Genomic DNA, 20151 nt, shown 5'->3' on the forward strand with positions numbered 1-20151 from the left:
ATGTATGTGTTTGTGTATGTGGTGATAGTCTTGAGAAGGGGGATGCAGAACCTCTATTTCTTAATGTAATAGAAACATCCACCTTAGAAAAATGTTTATTTCCTCATCCCTCTTTAATTTCGGAGTGAACATAAAGGGTCACAGGGTTCTACACTACATACTTCCTCTCTCTTCCAGTTTTTTTTCCTTTAAAGAGAAGGCTTGCAATCTGCACAAACTAAAGCAGAAAGACTTAAGGTGCCGAAAGAATGTTTCCATGAGGTATATGTAGTCTTTCTAAGCTACAGTTTTCTATAAGCTAAAGATTGATGTCTATTTATTGAGTACTGACTGTAACTACTAAATACACAAGGCATACACATAACAAACAGTAATAATGTCTGTCTCATATGGTGGTAATGAAGACTTAAATTATCACAAGTAAAGCACAGAGCACAGGGTCTGACAGGTAGTGACTGTGCAGAAATGTCAATTATTGGCATCATAAATCAATCATGAATCATATTGAGATTAAGAGGTACAGGGACTAACACTGAGTATATTTACTATGGTTAATATAATGATCAAGAGCCCAGGTATTGGATTCAAGTATATCTATCTACCTGTAAATCTCCACTTTGCCACTTCCATAAATGTGATCTTGGGCAAGTTGTCTAAGCTCTTTAAGCTTCAGTGTACCATCTGTAAATAGGGCTAATAAATTGCTATAAGAAGAGAGAAAAAATGGCGTAGAAGATAGAGGCTCTGTTCATTACTCTTGCTACTAAATCAAAGTTATGACTGAAACAAGGAGCAAATAGCAAGGAAAGTTTCCTGGGATCTAGAGGAACAGAAGCTCTACAACTAGGGAGAGAAATAATTAATCAACCTGCAACAGTAGAAGGTAGGAGGGGGCGAAGATGCCAGGCTGCATGGTCAGAGTGGCTGCATGGGACAAAGGCTGTGGCAGTAGCAGCTGGCAGCTGCAGATGCCTCTTAAAGGGACTGTGTATGTAAGCAGACTTTCAAGGTAATGGACCTGCTCACTCTGAGCACCAGCACCAGGTTGGCTACTTCAGGGACACCAGGGTCTTACAGGGGTACACTGAGTTGTCAGAGTGAGTGCCGAGGTGAGACTCACTCTGTACAGAAGTGCCAAATATATCCATTGTTCCTCTGTTGAGCACTCCCGTCTCCCAGTATGTGGATGCAGCACTGCCAAAGCTGAGACGTCATCAAACTAGATAACAGAGGTCGCTCCGCCCAGAGGATTCCTTAAAACTCCACCTTCGCCAACTGGCAGCCCCACTCAAGCCACATCCAGTCGTAACCTCAGTGAGCCCAGTGCTTCTTACTGAGCCAACCCTAAGACTCACACTGGAGGCAGCTGACCTTGGTTTCATGGCCTAATGAGGCAACTATAAGTATAGCATCTGTGGTTTGCTTGCTGAATCTTAACAGGTGGCCCCAGAGGGGCACAGGCTGGGACTAAATTTGACCTGTAGCTGAAACCTTCTCAGGACTGTGCCACTGGACACCTACTTCACAAAGCCACACTAATAAGAACGGGATACTTAAGAACTTTGCTTAGCACATAAAAACAGACACAGAAAGGCTGCCAAACAGGGAAGACAAAGAAGCAGAAATCATATGAGAGAACAGAACAGAGATCTAGGAATAATGGAGTCAAGCAATCTAACAGATGCAGAGTTCAAAACACTGCTTATAAATATGCTCAATGAACTTAGAGAAAGTGTACATGAATTCAGTAAGAACTTTAACAAAGATATAAAAAAAAACGTAAAAATGGGAATGGAAATTACATAAGGGAACCAGTCGGAAATGAAGAACACATTAACTGAGATGAAAAGTATATTAGAGAGAATAAACAGAGAGGATTGAACCAATATAGAGGATAGGGAAACCAAGGACACTCTATTAAAATGGCAAGAAAAAGAAGCCAAGACTATAATCATAATTTAAGGAACCTATGGGACACAATTAAATATAAAAATATTTGTGTCGTAGGGGTTCCAGAAGGAAAACGAGACATTGAATAGCTATTTGAAGAAATAATGATGGATGAAAAATTTTCCTAACCTGGTGAAGGAAACAGACATACAATCCCAGGAAGCTCAGAGAGTCCCCAAAACCAGGAATCCAAAGAGGCCCACACCAAAACACATCAAAATTAAAATGCCAAAGTTTAAATACAAAGAGAGAATCTTAAAATCAGTAAGAAAAAAGCAGTTAGTTAACTACAAGGGAGCACCCATAAGACTGGCAGCTGATTTTCTTAAAAAGAAACTATGCAGGAGAGAAGTGCTTGGCACAAAATATTCAACATAATGAAAATCCAGGATCTACAACCAAGAATACTTCATCCAGCAAAGCTATCATTTAGAGTCGAAGGATAAAGAGCTTCCCAGACAAAAATAAGCTAAAAGAATTTATCAAGTATTAAAGGAAATGTTGGAGGGACTTCTTTAAGAAGAAAAAACATGTATCAAAAACAGAAATAAAGAATGGTAATAACTACTTTCCTATCAACAAGTACCTCAAATGGAAAAGAATTAAGTACTTCAACCAAAATATAGAGTGGTTGAATGGGTGAGAAAACAAGACCCCTACATATGCTGCCTACAAAAGACTCATTTCAGATTAAAAGACACACACAGATTAAAAGGAAGGTGGTGGAAAAAGATATTGCCTTGATGGACCTAGAAGGTATTGCGCTGAATGAAATGAGTTGAATAGAGAAAAATAATATCTCATGATTTCACGTACATGTGGAATCTAAAGAATGAAATAAATAACAACAAAAGTGGAAATAAACTCATAGATACAGAGAGTATTTTGAGGGCTACTAGATGGGAGGGGGGTTGTGGGGGATGGCAAAAAAAGGCAAAAGGATTAAGAGCTACAAATAGATAGTTGCAGAATAGACATGGAGAGGTAGAGTGCAGCATGGGGAAGATGGTTAATAATGATGCAATAAATATGGAAGGGAGAAGAGGGTTACTAGATTTGGTGGGGTGATCACTTTGTAAGTTATGCGGATCTCTGATTTAGTGGGGTGATCGCTTCATGAGTTATATAGATCTCTAATCACTATGCTGTACAACAGAAACTGATATATTATTGTGTGCCAACTATAATTGAAAAAAAAAAACCTCATTGAATTGTACAGCGTAAATATGAGCAATGAATTGTCTATTATAGTTCAATAAAGCCAGGGAAAAAAAGTTATAAAAAGCAAACCTGAAAAAACGGAAACAACTGAATTCAGGTGATGGATGTACAGTGTTTATTGTACTATTTTTCTCAAAATTTTTTTTAATGTTTGAAAGTTTTGATAATAAAAATTGGGGAAAATTGCTAAAAGATTGTTCTTATAAATGTACTTAGTACAGTGTTTTGCATATCAATATATGCTTTACATATCATTGTATGCTTTACATATCAATATATGGTATGTATTATTAACATTACTTTGGCTATTTAATGTATTTTTTAAGGACATAATCCAAAATTAGCCCAAAGGACAAATGTATATCTACTTATCTATACACCATAAAAATACAAATTATTTTTATAATCAATTGGTTTGATGGTGAGCATATACTTTAGTCCTAGGAAAGCTTTCAAACCAAGGTGTTACCATATCACATACAGGAGGAGAGTCAATTAGCCAGAGAAACTAATTCTGTGTCAAATAGGAGAGTCAATTAGCCAGAGAAACTAATTCTGGGGTAAATTTTCCTAGGAGATAGTTGGATGGAACATTAATGATGGTACGCAATCTTGCAGTTGTAACACATGGAACCCACATTATACTGGCATAACACAAAATATGGTTATATATAACTAAAGTGATAGTCCACAGGGAGGATATGCCTCTAGTTATTTAGGGACCTCAGTCTACCTGTCAATTGGCTCTACCATCTTTTAATTCCTCTAAATCTTCTGTTAGCTTATTCCCATTCATCCAGTAGAAAAGGAAAAAGAATATCAGAAGATCATGTAAGACATTTTACAGCTAGCATCACTTCCTGCCTGTATTCCACTGGCTAGAATTCAGTTATATGTTGTCATCTACTTCAAGGTATACTGAAAATTGTCTTCTTAGATGTCCAGAGATGTGAATATTACATAACACTTTGCCTCAGGAGGGTAGAAAGAGCTCACTTTACATCTGTCAATCTAATTTAAATTAATTAAAGGATAACAGCTACAAACTTCAAGGAAAATGCATTATCCAGGCTGAATATTTTATCCTTGCAAAAGGTGACTATATAATTTTTGATATAACCTGGGACAATTTTGAGAGTGAAAAATATGTTAAAAATAAATAAAATAAAATAAAATAAAATATTTTGAAATATTTAGAAAGAAAACTAACATGTTGATTTGTAATTTATTGGTGGACTATAAAGTAGTTCTGGTCAACACTATTTCTGGAAAATATTTTTAAAAATTAATGCAGAATATATCATATATATTTTTAAATTTAAACATAATATTTATATTTATCTGAACATTAAAAAACAAGACAAGCAAAACATTTTTTCTTGATATTTATTTAAATACATTAATCAGCCTCTTACACCATAATGTTTTTCAACGTGATCTCATAATTTTTCTTGTTATTATAAAATGCCTGAGATCGTTCTCAAAACTGATGATTAACATATGTGAATTTTTTAAATTATTTTAAAGAGAAATTTTTTTTGCATTTGTTATGTTACCTGGCAAGCTAACAGTAAACTCTGCTAAATGAAGGTTGTCTTAGTCTGTCCAGGCTACTATACCAAAATATCACAGCCTGGGTGGCTTGAACAACAGAAATTTATTTTTCTCTGTTCTGGATGCTAAATCCAAGATCGAAGTGTCAGGCAATTCAGTTTCTGGTTAAAGCCTTCTTTCTTGCTTGTAGACAGCTGGCTTTTTCCTGTATCCTCATAAGGCAGAGGAAGATAGAGAGCTCCCTGGTCTTATAAGAATACTAATCCTATTGGATCAGGGCACCACACTCATGACCTCATTTAACCTTATTTACCTCCTTATAGGTCTTATTTTCAAATACAGTAACATTGGGGGATAGGGACAAATGAATGAGGGAAGAGTTATACAACTCAATTCAGAGCAAAGGCCACTATCATTGATACCACTTTTTTATTAAAATATATAAATATTTCAGCTCAAATAATTTCACAGAGACTGACTTTTGCCTCTCGCTGGAGTACTTTTCTTAGGTGAACATTTTTACAAGCAAAGTTTTTAAAAAGAACTTATTTTTATTTATAATACTTTGAATGTTTCAGATGCTACAGAATCATGGACCTTTTCAATTTTATTTTATTCCAATATATGAAATATAACTTTATCCAGTTAAAACTAGGAGCTCTATCAATAGAGTCTTCTCACAAGGCTTTTTTCATAGCATAATTATAGTCTCAAACGGAAATCTCACACACCATTTGAACTCTCATTGTTTAACACATATAATGTACAGACATAAACTTGAATGTCTTTCTGTCTGCAAATTTTATTAATAATTTCAGGTCTCTAAAAGCTTCAATTGTCAAAATTTTCTTGACATGAATAATTTGATTTAAAGATTGAATAATTTGATTTAAAGATTTCCAACTGGTTTTGAACAAGACGCAATCAAATTGAGAAAACTCATTTACAAAACGTGGTTCTCCTTCACCAGAATGAATCCTAAAATCTTGACTTAAATTCCAGGAACTGGTGAAAAAAGACAATCAAACTGTTAATAGAATCACCTTAACCAATCTCCTATTTGAAGTGTGACTTGCAAGTATCATGCAGGCTGCCCCCTGAGCCACAACGTTACTGACGGATACACGGAGTGTCCAGCAGGAGCAGTCTTGAATTCATCTCTCAATGACACTCCAGAGGAAGTTAACCAACTGTAGCCACTCCTATCTGAATGCATCATACCTGCTGCCCTAGAAAGGGAGATGTTGATTTTGATGCACCTAGAAAGAGTTTAGAAAAGAAAAATGTGTCATCTCTATTCCTCTCAGATGTGACTGCTTAATAAAAATGCTGTCCACTCTACATATGAGATCACACACTGCTAGGCAAGACAATGGGAGAACTGAAAGTATAATGTGAAGGTCTTTCCCTTATATCCCAGACTCTTAATACAAATATTGTTAATAATTCATCACTTAAAGGAAATATCAGGGACAGATGCTAACCTAGACGGATGACAGAATAGCAGGTATGAATGGCAAACCAGTACTTGCAATTACCCAATTTTTGTGCTCCTTCATTGTTATAATTTTTTGGAGCTTTTACCATGAAGATAAGCAACATATTCATCTTTCAGATACCCTGAATGTAATCTGCTTAGCAAACAGAATCTACTGTGTCCAAATGAAACCTCATCGCTATAGCCTCGGAAGGGGCTTTGCTGACTATTCGCTGCCCTCTTCCAAAGCTGGTCATCCTTCAAATTCCAAGTGGAGGGGATAAGACACACAAACAGGCTAAAATCCACTAGAGCCTTCTATTCTGACAAATTAGTGGAGAAGAGTAATGGATGCACTTTTAACACTCATGAAGCATGAGTATGTGGAGTGTGACAGGAGGGACAGGATGGGGTTTGGTGGCCATGCGTGCAGTACTTTAGTCACATCATTTTACTCTCTATGTATAGTCCACTTGCAATTTGGGATTCTAGGTGAGTAAATCCATCAAACACCTGTTCACCAAATTGTAGCTTAAAAAACTAGGAGCTATACTCTATACACAATTCAAAAAGTTCAAAACAATTAGTTTTAGGACAAATTAATAAAATCCTATTTTAAACCCCAAATAGCAAATGCTGTGTTATTTATTTGAAGAGCTAGTTTAGACTGAAGAGAGAAATGGTTTCAAGAAAAAGATGTAAAGCAAGCATGCAATTTTGTAGTTTACATTTGTAATTCTGTTCTTAAACTATATCTTCTAGCAACTTTTAGAGCTAGACAAGTCTGCATTTAATTAAGATTTTTTTTTTAAACTGTACTAGGAAACTAGATTTCATCAGATCATTCGTTTACCTATCCATTCACTCAAATATTCATTCAACACTTATTTGGTAAACACTTTGGAGACAAATGGCACCTTAGGCTCTGTAAAGCCACAGTATTTTCCTGAAAGGAACCCCTTAAGGCTGTGGGATATTCCTTAGATTTAACCAAGGGGATAGTCACGATATTTAACAATGACAGAGCATGGGCATCAGCCAATCAGAATGATACCCCTCTATAGATTGAATGCTAGGTTTCCCCCAAAAATTCTTATGTTGAAAGCTAATTCTCAAGGGGATGGTATTTGAAGATGGGGCCTTTGATAGGTGATTAAGTCATGAAGACAGTGCCTTCATGAATGGGATCGTGCCCTTATAAGAAGCCCCAGAGAGCACTCTCACCCCTTCCACGTGATGACACAGCAAGAAGACAGCTGTTTTTGAACCAAGAAGAGGATCCTCACCAGACACTCAGTCTATAGAATCTGCAGGCACCTTGATCTTGGACTTTTCATCATCTAGAATTGTGAGAAATAAATGTTTGCTATTCAAGCCATACAGTCTATGGTATTTTTGTTATAACAACCAAAACAAACTAAAACAAACCCCCACCACTCAACCAATAAGGGAGGATGAAGCTAAAGAATACAATGTGGCCACCTTAATACTTAATACTTAAAATAGCCTTTGAGCAACCTTTAATTTCAAGAATAAAGACAGATCTTTTTATTTTATTGTTGGGTTTTGTTTTGTTTTGTTTTGTTTTGTTTTGTTTTGAGTTGCTATGAGTTTTTAAAAATTTTTAATTATAGTTGACATACAGTTTCCTATTAGTTTCAGGTGTATAATACAGTGATTAGACATTAATATGCCTTATGAAGGGATTACCTTGATAAGTATAGGATCCATCTGATACCATATATAGTTATTACAATATTATTGATTATATTCCTTATGTGGTACTCATAGTTATCCCAATATTATTGACTATATATCCTATGGTTTTCTTAACTTCCCTGTGACTATTTAGTAAATGTGAATTGGACTTCTTAATCGCTTTCACCTTTTTCTTCCATCTCCCCAAACCTCTTTCCTTCTGGCGACTATCAATTTGTTCTTTGTATTTATGAGTTTGTTTCTATTTTTTAGATAAGTGAAGTCATATGGTATTTGTTTTTCTAGGATCTATTCACGTTGTTGCAATGGCAAGATTTCATTCTTTTCTATGACTGAGTAATATTCTGTTGTATATGTGTACCATATCTTCTTTACCCATTTGATTATCAATGGACATTTAGGTTACTTTTCTACCTTGGCTATTGTAAATAATGCTGCAATGAACATAAAGGTACACATGTCTTTTCTTTAACTTTAATTTCTCTGATAAGAGAACTTTTTAATGACTAATGCTTCTAAATTCTGTGGTAAAAGCAACAGTAGGTTGAGCTATACTGTAAAATGTTCTCCTGTATTACTTTCTGAAGAGACTAAAGGAAAACTGTCTAAAATATGCAAAATCTACCTTTCATTCCACTGTGTCAATTCAAGGTAAAAATTAGAGAAGTTACTGGGTGACTACTATATATAAACATGGGACTCATGCCTTACTTTTATAATCTCTAATTCTTACAACAACCGCATACATATTACTAAACCCACTTTGCACACAAGAAAGCAGTTTCTGAGAGGTTCTTTGTTTTGCCAAGGTCACCTATTTAGCTGATGGTGGGTTTTAAAATCAGGTCTGTCAAGCTCAGGTCATCTTCTCTTCATTCTTCCTTTTGGGAACTAAATAACTTCTCTCACATTGTGTTCACTCTTAGGAGTAAAATTGACCAGCCCAGGGAGTAGACATATGATCAAAGCAAAGTTTGGTGAATTGAAAAAATATTTTACAATTGTTCTTCACTACTGCCCCATATCCATACCACTTTGCAATATGAATTTTTCAGCTCCTCTCATCAACAGCTAGAGTCTCTTTCCCCAACACTTGAATCTGGACTAGCTCTATGACTTGCTTTGACCAATAGAAAGTGGCAGAAGTGACACTGAAAGTTCTGAGCAAGAATCTCAAGGCACATTTCATATTTCTATAAAACTCTTGGACCTTTGATCATTGCCATGCGAACAAATTCTTGCTGGCCTGCTGAAGAACGAGAGACCACAGGAGTAGAAACAAGCCATCCCAGCTGGACTATCTTAGATGGACCAGCTCCCAATCAACATGAAAACTAATGGAAGATATGTAACCATTTACATATCTAGGCTAAGATCAGCTGGGCCTGGTACAGATCTGCAAAAAAGTTTAGCATACACCAAACTGTCAATCTGCAAAATCATGAGCTGCACAAATGTTGTTTTAAGACACAAAGTTTTTGGAGCAGTTTGTTATACAGCCAAAACTAACCAACAAAGAAGGTTTGAAAAGACCTATGATAAATTTTAGAGAGGGCCCACAACAAGATTTTTAACTACTTCTTGCTGCCTAGTTCACTAGACCTTCCCCAATACAGCCCTCTCTGAGCCTGGTTCTTTAACATCATCTTTAATACTATAAGTCACCTATATCCTTACGACAAGTTCTTTTGCTTAAATTTGTCAGAGTTTCTGTCAATTGAAAGCTCATTAACTTACTTTAAAACCTTTAGGGCCAAAGTCTTCATTTTGCTGCTAAAAAATTGAAGCCAAAGAAAAGGGTTAGTATCTGCCCAGAATCATGCATCCACTATCGGGCAGATGCCAGGACCAGAATTTAGACAACCTAACATAGAAAACAGGACCATTCGCATCATACAAGGCCATTACCCTAGTCATGACATAAACCAACACAATATCAGCAAAGTAAGTAAGGCAAGCTGTTGGAAAAGCAATCTCTAAATCTCAGTGACTCGTTTAACACAATGACATTTTTATTCTCATACCTCTCACTGGCTAGTAATGGATTTTTCTGGTGGGATAATCTTCCATGCACTCATTTGGGGACTCAGACTCCTTCTATATTGTAGCTTTACCCTCCTCTAAGTCCTAGGGGTCCTTACCATTCAGCAGCACATGGAGAAAAGGAAAAGAGATGATCCACGAGGGGGTTTTGTGAGCCATGCTTGGAAGTAGCATGTATGATTTTGTTCATATTCCATTGGGCATTGCTCAGACACGTGACCACATCAAACTGTAAGAGAAATATATTCCAGCTGTAAGGAAAATATATTCTCAAAGATGAAGTAAGAGCACAGATATGGGCAAATCTTTGCGACAGACGTTTAGCTGATTTTATACAGCATTACATCACTGAGAGTAAGCTCTTTCTGCTCTTTAGTAAATCACTCCATTCCAAAATGTGATCAATAAAAGAACACACCCACTTTTTACTTACTGTTAAAAAAAAGATAATAAAAAATGTTACTTGCACAATGGAGTACCCAGAATCTGAAATTCTTAAGTTCACTTTAGCTTGCTAAAGAAAAATCTCTGTTAAAGACAGGAAACCTGGTTCAGAATATACTATTGTCTCACCGCAATATTCTGCACTATTTCCATTCCTTCCCCCAAATTAGTCTGAGATCAGGGGCCAGGGAGTCTACAAGTAATCGTTTGCTAGCCTTTGTTGAAAAGCAAATTTAGCAGTTTACCAATCACTAGATTGCTCTTAAGATTTTGGCATCACAGATACATTGAGAGAAAACACATTTCTCTGCTTCTCACCTCCCCAATGGATTTCTTTACCTCTTCCAATTTCATAAGAAACCCCTCAGGAAAATAGACTTGTAAAAGTATCAAATTAATAGATAAGTTGACCCTACATTTTTATTTCCCCATGATACATTCTAAATACCAAAAAAAAAAGACTAGACGGAAAACAAGATCCATCCATCCACATTCCAAGACATGCTCCAGTTACCAAATCATTGCAGAGCATTGCCAGGATGCAGAGACCACGATTTGGGCTAGAATCCAGATATTTCCAATATATTTCAGTTACTTAGTTGATACTGAAGACTGACCAGCCGTTAGGTGGCCAATGGATTTTGCCAAGGAACCTGCATGGAGGGCATTGTGGCATCTTATTTGCTGTAAGTTGCAGCTCTTTGAACCACAAAGCATGCCTCTGAACAGCTGAGATTACGAAACCAAGTCCTGGAATGCACATACACTCATTCACTGTTTTTACATTTCTCTGTTTCCAAAATGTTTGGCTACAGTTTCTTCCTCCCCCAACCCCAGCTCTTTCTTAAGGACAGAGAAGAAATCTAATTCTCATAAAATGATTGGTTTTCAAAATATGCTAAGCATTTAGAGATTTATTAGAAACTGTTTTAGTTCCTCATTAATCTAAAGCAAATTATTATTGATTTACAACAGACGGCTCATCTGATATCCTTCAGGCAGTCATAAAAAATTAGTCTGAGCATTAAAAATGGTTGATGTCTTTCTGGCAATAGCAACTAAACTTAGTCAATGACAGCCCCTTCCAACTGGATGAAAAATAGCCCATTCTCATTGTGTGTTCTGCTCACTTATGTGTAAATGTTCTGAATAACCTGTGTTCACATGCATTTATTTTCATATTGGGCTCATTTATCAGGGAGCTCTAGATACCCCATGTGATTTTCAAAGAGGGAAATAACACTACCATGTGTTTTTAAACTGGACATGTTTGGTTATAGCAAGATTTTTTCTTTCTTTCTTTCTTTTTTAACTAAAAGTCATGAGGGTTTTTATTACTTGTAAGTAATCTCAATGATTACAGTTCAAAGTCTGCCTTGCATTTGCTGGCTAGGAACATCAATTCTCTACCCAGTTTAGGTCTTGGCTCTGCCACTTGAGCACCTTATCTACCCTTGGTAAACTTCAGTTTTCTCCTCTACAAAATGGGAATGCCAAGATCAACTACCTCAAAGTTGAGATTTAGATGAGATTTCTAATTTTATCATAGCACCAGGCATATAGAGATTTATTTATTAATATAAGTTATTGGTACAGTTCCAAGACTAATAACAGGCAAAAATTAATAGTTTGCCTACTCTCTGCCTACTAAAGAGGATTATGTTTTGCCAGGTCAGTCGCTTCCTCTCTTGTGGTCCTCCCTGAAGTGTCCAGCCTTGCCAAATTAGAGTAAAGCAGAGGGGTGCAGGTTTGGATGAAGGCCAAGACAGGATCAGAAATTTTAAATAAGAGGCTCTGAGGAAAAAGGCATTGGCATAGTATATGAGGAAATTTATTAAAAGGTAAAGAGAGATTTGAAGTTATGTTCTTATGGTATGTTCTTATGTTCTTCACAGTATTCAAGGAATTTAAATAAAAGATTTGATTATTTCTAAAAATCTTTTTGGATGCTGGACTGTGTGTGTGTTTGTGTATTTATATATGTGTGTGTTTATTATCCTGATGGGCTGGATCACTTGGATTATGGAAGTATGTGTTATTATTACTACTTCTGCTATTACTATTTGGTTTAGACTGGCTGCACTGCCCTTAATCATTAATAGCACCTGCTTCAACTTTCAAAAGTAGACTTTCAAATAGAGAAACGGAAAAAGTAGTTTATACAATAAAAATTATGGTCACCCTTCTTCTATTGCTGCTGTTACTGCTATCACTGTTATTATTTTTTTAATCTGCAATTGAAATAATCAGTGCAAGTTTTTAATTTCCTACTTCATTCCACTTGGAAAAATGTTTTTTCATAGATTTTATTATTAAGCAAACTAATTCCTCAGACAATTAAAGCACCTAAAAACTCATTTGCCCCACAAATGCCAATTTCTGGGAGAAAAGTTAAATTTTAGATACCACTCAACCCTAACTTATCCAATGAACTCATTCATATACCTTAATAACATCTTCAAATATTTTTTCCACTTAAATGTCCTTTCCTATTTATCTCCTGAAGAGACAAAGGGCAGATACAAAAGTTAGGCTACATCAGGTTTCTTATGTGTCTTATGGGACATTTTACCCATAAGAACATGAAAATCTAACATAATATAACAAAGCCATTCTTATTTCCAGATCTTCAGATACAACAAGCATTTTAGCTACAGGAGCAAACATCTTTCCCTAAGCATAATTACCCATCAACCTCATATCACTCACTTTATTGCCTTGCTCTTTAAATATTCATCAAGAATTATAATAGGCATAAACTGATCCACTAGTCCACTATGGGAAAAAGTAAAAAGAATAGTCACAAATAGCATTACTTGTAAATTTGACACCCTGTATGTTAGTTTTTCCTTCCAAAAAAGACAAGGTTTGAAACATTCAAGTAGCAGTTTCACATTTTGTATTATGCAGCTTAGGACACCAGTTAAAGATAGTTTATTGTCAGCCCCTTTAATTTAATGATCTTCCTAAAACATATATGAAGCATATGAAGATATCATTACAGGATTTCATTTTTAAGGAGTAGGAGGAGAGAGAATCCACTATGAATCTCTTAAAGCAGTTACAGTGAACTACTCATTTGTTCTCTACTTGGGAATTGTTACAAAAACTTTTTTCAAAAGTGTTTCTTACAAAGGAAATGGTTTAGGATGTAATACGGACATGTTTCTAGCCAAATGGACACATTTCTCTCTTGGGGGAAGAAGAGAGTGGAGGATAAACAGAACAGAAAAATCTTACTTTAGTTGGGTTACCCCAAGATTCAGCACTCTAGTAATGAATTTTCAAAGCTCTTTCTACTTTTCAAGGTCTCCTCCATCTTCCTTGGATATCTGTTCCACATCTCCCTCCAGCCCCACCACCACCTCTCTCTCTGCCTCTGTCTGTCTAAATTTCCAAAGTATTTCCTTGGCTTCGATCCTCTAACACCACTCAACAAAATGTGTTCACTACCTTGGGAATATCTGTGGTCATGTAATTCCATAATCATATTCCTAGATGGTATGTTACAATTCATTTAAGTTGGACTTAGAACTCAGCATGAGCTCACAAAGATGACCGTGAGAGTGGTCAACGATGACTTCATCGTCTAAGGATGAACTCACCATCTTTTCAATGTCTACAGATGGGAGGTCCAATTCAATGGCAAACAGAACTTCAAGGTCAAAAGAAATCCTAAGAAATCAAGTACATCTGAAATCTGAAAATAACTCATTTCATGGATAAGTGTGGACTAGAGAGATTGAAAAATGCTTCTTTGGCTGGCATTGTCATGGAAAAACAAGAATTGGAGCATTGCTTCCCTGAAGTTATGATGAAATACTTAGGCAACACACCAAAGTGAAAGCAATATGTGCAAAACTGTGTGTGGGTGACTGACAAAATTCCAAGTTCTGATCTGTACATGGTCCATTAAATACAATAGGATCTATTTAATACACAAATCTATATGCTTATATGTTTCCAGTCCTACGGCCACTTTTATCTCTACTAATCCGTGCCCAGCTCCAAACCCTTTCATGTCATTTGTAGAAAAATTTTGTTAATTAATTTTGCTCTTGATGCTATCATTTTATTGTCTACTGCGTATACGTTATTTTTATTTTTAGACCTGTCATGAGAACATTTGGACGATGATTCCATTTTGCTAAGTTGCATTTTTCATTGCAAAATTTTTCTTTCTGTAATTTGTCTTCCAAATACTTTCAAAATCATTCTTGGGGTATTTTCATAAAATCACATCATTTACCTGACACTCTCTGTATTATTGCATTCCCTCCAATTCAGTTTTAAAAAAAAAAAGCAATTGGATTATTTATGCTAAGTCTAGGAAAATATTTCAAAATTAAACTTTTAAGAAATTTGTATTGGAAAATTATGTAGAAGCCTTCAATCTCTCTATCAAAAGGGAAATAATTTGTTCAGTTCTCTTTTGTGCTTCCTGAAAGCTTACTTAGCAATGTAAGTGTTAAAGAAGTAAGAGAAAAAAATGTAAGTAATAAAAAGACAGCATCCAAGAAAAAAAATACTAAGGTGATATGAGAATATAGCTGCTTCAAACGAGAATTAGCATAAAATTTAAGGTACGTAGATAATTTGTTCAGGGGCTGGGTGGAGAAAAATAAAGTTTCAATAAGAAAAAAATTTGTCGAAACAAAAAATAATGTAGCGCAGGGGGTAGGGTGCTAGGCAAATTGCTTGAGGAGGAAACCACAAGTGGCAGATGGACGAAGTTAGGTGGAGGCTTAACTAGAGGATTTGCTTGTATATGGATCTAATTATTATGTATGACTCAAGGAATTTATTCCATGATCCATGCCTTTCTTAACAATCAGCCCGATACCAGGTTAAGATGCAGGTCTTTTTAGATTCTTTGGACATAGAGGCACATCCATGATAGAAATAGCTGTTAGAAGCTTAGTCAGTAACTCCTAGCTCCTGACACTCTCTCTGCAGTGGAAGAAATTAAAACAGAATAAAATATTCTTTTCAGTAAGTATTTTCATAGGAAAACTGGGCACTGAACCATGAAACTTTGCTGAAGTTCCTAAACAAAGGTCAAATATAAAACCAACACCCTGTCCTCAATGAACTTTCCCTAAGTGATGCCTCTTTCAGAAATAGGAGAATTCTGAGACCAAATCAGAAGACTCCAAATAGCTGGAGTGACTGAAAGTAAAGATATATCTCTAACTCATGAGCTTTTAGGAACTCAGCAAGTCTTCCTGTTTATCATTAAATATTTTCTGTAATAACTTGTATAGCTGCTCTGTGACTTAAAATGTATCATTCATGCAGAATCCAAAAGTAACCATTAGAAAAATCCTAGCCACTTGCAGAACCAAAGAATTCCATTTGATTAATCTCTGTTAAATAATAATAATAATAGAAGCAAAAAAGATTCAAATCTGAATATCTCTGAGATCTACATGGCTGGCCTCAGACTGAGCTAAAATATAACTACACTTATCATACTAAGCTCCTCTAAATTTTTTTATTTTTTTTTTTTTAGTTTAAGGAGAATATTGTGAATGTTAGAGCAAAGCTGTGTGTTCTCCTTTGTATCCCAAGGCTTCGAGAGGGTGGGGTTACATAGATAATGAAGGCTGCAAATCAGACCTTGACTTTCCCAAGAAAATTCCAAAATGCACATAGCAATAGATATTTGCTCAGCAAAGAATAAGCAACAGAATTTCAGAGAAAACAAGCAGGCCTGGCCCATAGCAGAGCATTGTGTTAGCATAGAGCTTATCTTCTTTTTTATCCCATTCTTTCTTTCAGCTTTCATTCCTAGAAGCAATTAGCATTCACTGACTCCCTTTGAAGATCTTAGGTGAGAATGGCTCATTGCTCTTGAGCTACACAGAAATGTGTCTGTGGGCATCCTAGATAAGTTCCCTGGAAGAAGAGCCTCAGACAGGGGGAGCAGGGAGAGGTTCTCATACAAGTGATATATAGAGGCAGGGCTCATAGCAGAAACCTATGAGAAAGCAATGGGATCTAGATGTGTCAGGGGCAAAAGCCAGGCAAATATGTGCTTTTAGAAGTCCATAGTTAGACTGATCCCCTCAGGGAGCTCTTGAGAGTGAATGGCAACATGTAGTTGGTCCAGCTCATTGGACAGGGAGCCAACACTCACTGTAACCCACCAGCCCAGTGAAGGGAATCTGCGGGAGCCACATATAGCATCTGCTAGAGTAGGTATGTGTGGCTGTTGAATAAACATAGATCATCTTCCAAGACAATTTTGCTCAATATTTGAGGGGCCCTGGTTTGATTGTTATTTTTTCTTGTTGGCAAAAAAATATAAAACTTTTTCTTTATAGTAGGTCATAATGTATTTTAAAAATAAAACAAAAAGGTTTCTAGCACAAAACTAATCATATCACATCTTTCATCAAAATGTTCCAAAGTCTCTTTTCCTGAAAATTTTTGTGATCGGTCCAGCATCTCTTTGGAGAAATGCCATGGGAATTAAGTGGATCTCACTGCCCAGTTCCAAGAATGACCATATGACTTGTCAGTCGACATTCTCTTATCTCCAATCACTGATTCAGACAAAGGAACATGACTCAAGTAGAGCCATTGAGAATTCTCCCTGGAACTTTTAATGGAACTATTATGAAAATATTATCTTCTTTTTGCAAGGATAGCTAGATATAAGCCTAGACCTTTGGGTGCCATATTTGCCTAAAAATGAAGCTGACCCACAAAAACAAAAGTTAAGGTAAAAACAGATGTATTTGTACCTGAAGTCAGATACAACCCTGGATTTTCAGTTGCCTGTTAATTATTATGAGAGCTAAAAATATAATAATACTTTTCCTTCACCTTCTAAGTTCTTCTAGTTGGGCTAATAATCAAGTTACAGAGACAGATTAATAAGAGAAAATCAAATTTTAATATGTGTTCATGGGGAATTCACATAAGCATGAAAATTCTAAAGTCAATGAGGTAAAACTGGGTCTATGTGAAGTTTTGGACAAAGAAGAAAATAAGGGTAGCGAGTGTGAGATATCAAAGGAAATAGATAATTCGCAAGTAGTTGAGAAAATTTACGAGGCATGTAAATTTTTGCTAGGCATCCCAGAAACAATGATACACAGGGAGAATCTAGTAAACATGCTCCTGCTTTGAGTCTTCCTGTCTAATGCTGAGGTGATCTTGTTAAAGTTTCCTTCCTGAGCAGGTTTATCCATCTGAATCTCTTAGGAAAGTGGGAAGGGTCAAAAGTTCTCAGTCTTTTGTTTCTAAATAACCAGCTTAAAAATCAATATCCCAAAAGGCAAAATTTTTGGTCCCCTTCATTACTTTGCAGTTACTTTTAGCTGAAAGGATATTAATCACTAGAGTTACTCATCAGCTATAAGATAAAATCTAAATTCTTTTGTAGGAAAAACACGGCCCTCGACTGACACACACAAATCCTTCTATCAATCCCCCACCCATTCCAATTTATGTCCTCAAATTAGTAAGCACCTCACCATTCTCCAGCTTTACAATGCTTTCATTTCATGTCACCAGACCTTTGGAAAGACTGTCCCCATTGCCTAGAATGTCCGTCCCCCATTTTACCTATCCTTCAAACTTCTGCTAAATTACTTTCCCATCCAATTTTTTCTTATGGTCTCAACCTCCTCTCAGATGTTTTACCCCATGTTCTGCCCTTGATGGGCTGTGTGGTAATGACTGGATGTCCTGACCAGGCTCTAAGACCTTCCAAGAGGGACATGCTTTTCTTTTTTGTATCCTCAACCTAAAGTAAAACACCACATTCTAAGACAGAGCCCAATAAATATTTTAGAAAGGAAGAAAAAGATATAGGAAAGGTGGGAAAAAAGGCCAATGGTTCAGGAAAATTCCAAAATATTCTTGGGTTCCAAGAAAAGCATCTTTACTTGTGGAACTTCATGTACTTATAAGGAACAATGAGAGAGAGATTTTGAGGTAGGAGTTTCTCTTCTTCCTTCACACATCACATCCTTTAAAAATTTGTCTTATCTGCTTATGAATTAGACTATGCCTTTCTAAGAAAATACTTCATTAGATCTCTGCTACATAAAAAAATGCCTATAAGACAGGCACTTGAAACTCCATATCACTCTTCCAAAAGCTCAGAATATATTGCATTCCACTGATGTTAACAAAATTACCTATTAAAAAGGACATAGTCATGAACTCCTTAGCTTGGCTCTCAAGTTCCTTTGCAGTCTGTCCTGGTTTATGAAATGAAAGTAATATAAATTCCCTGATAATGTTAGGAAGAAGAATTAAATGAGATGATGACACATAAGTGAAGACTTAGTGAATGTTAGCGAATGTTAACATTATTCTCATCTTCATTGCTAGCGCCTCTAACTGTTATACCCAAAAGATTGCCTGCCTTCTTCCCCCTGTTCCTCCCACCTGGCTTGTCTGTCCCAGTTTTTGCCCTCCTCATCTTTTCTCAATCTCTCTAAACCAGAATTAAAGCCCACCTCCTTAAAATATCTTTGTGACAATTAGCAAATCTTCAAATATTTTTTTAAAATCCTTGTAGACCTGAAAATATTTTTTAAGTAAACTTCAGCTTTAACTTCTCTTTTAACTGCAAATAAGTAGAATCTTTTTATTGGGGAATTGGAGCTTAAATGATTGCCTCACATTTAAAGTGGCTAAGTTCTTTTCTCAGGTCTCGTCTGCTAGTGTTCTATAGTATTTTCACCATCAATGTCTAATTCAATAGAATAGATCTTTATTTTATTCAAAAGTCAAGTCATCAAAGAATTTTAAAAGCAAAATTCCCCCCTCCACCCCATCAACTCTAATCAATTAGAATGGCTTCCCAAAGGCTTATAAAGGCTTTGAGAAGGGTCAGAGAACTTAATTTGCTAAAATCACCTTCATATATTCTGTCTTTAACCTGGGAAATCCAAATGTGGTAATATGATGAGTCCTGGTTAATCAAATGGTTGACAGTTTACTATAATGTCCCTGTTCCTCAGCCATCCTTAAATGGAATTTTCCTGTAAATCTCTACTTTTCCTCTGGTTCAGTGAAAAAGTCATGATGCTCAAGTCATTGTGTGACAAATCCCTTCCTTTCACACTGGGGAAACGTTAATTATCTGCCAGGTTTCTGTAATCCTTCTCCACACTTCTGGGAGAGTGGAATTTCAAAGTGACAAGTGAATGTGAGGTGTGTCTCACATTAACCCCAGGAGAAAAGGCCCCTTTTCATTCACATTGCTTCCTCTCACCCTTGGAGTAACAGGAGTGTCAGTGAGCTGTAGAGGAGATGTTCCAGGTCTGGAAATTTCAAGTCAAGGCCCACTGGGAAGAATTTGCTGAAACCTTCCTATTCCTTTCTCATGTTGCTGAATTTTTCCCCCCTGGAAATCGTCGACTACCAGATAAGACATCCATATGGAAATCCTGTGCAACTCAAAGACTAACTGTATTGCTTTGGGGAAAGTATAGAATTTGGCTTAGATGAGTAAACTAGTTGGTCCTTCCAACTCTGATCTTTGCTACTTCTCCCATTTATTTTAAAACAACACTTAAATTGATTCAAATTTTAAATAGCTACTTTGTCCCAAAATACTATCAAATGAAAATTGGCCAGATATATTTAAAAACTATGTTATTACTGGACTCATATTCTTAGTAGAAGTGATCATGATGATCACTTACTGTGTCTATTTCTTAAACACATATTATGTGTCAATCATTTTAGAAAAAGTCTTTATGCATTTCTCTTTTAAT

The 20151-nt window shown here is 36.0% G+C and overlaps 1 long non-coding RNA gene across 2 annotated transcripts in view; it reads right to left on the reverse strand.

Moving 5' to 3' along the window:
• Positions 1-4583: 4583 nt before the first annotated feature.
• LOC120611904 (uncharacterized) overlaps positions 4584-20151 on the reverse strand; it is a 162553-nt gene continuing 146985 nt past the window's right edge. For both annotated transcript variants that reach the window (XR_005655319.1, XR_005655318.1), the window contains 3 exons: positions 10063-10193; positions 7427-7542; positions 4584-5984 (listed from right to left, as the gene is read on the reverse strand). This is a non-coding gene — a long non-coding RNA (uncharacterized LOC120611904). The remainder of the gene's footprint in view (positions 5985-7426; positions 7543-10062; positions 10194-20151) is intronic.

Source organism: Pteropus medius, unplaced genomic scaffold (genome assembly GCF_902729225.1).
Source record: "Pteropus medius unplaced genomic scaffold, Ma_sr-lr_union100, whole genome shotgun sequence".
Classification (NCBI taxonomy): domain Eukaryota; kingdom Metazoa; phylum Chordata; class Mammalia; order Chiroptera; family Pteropodidae; genus Pteropus; species Pteropus medius.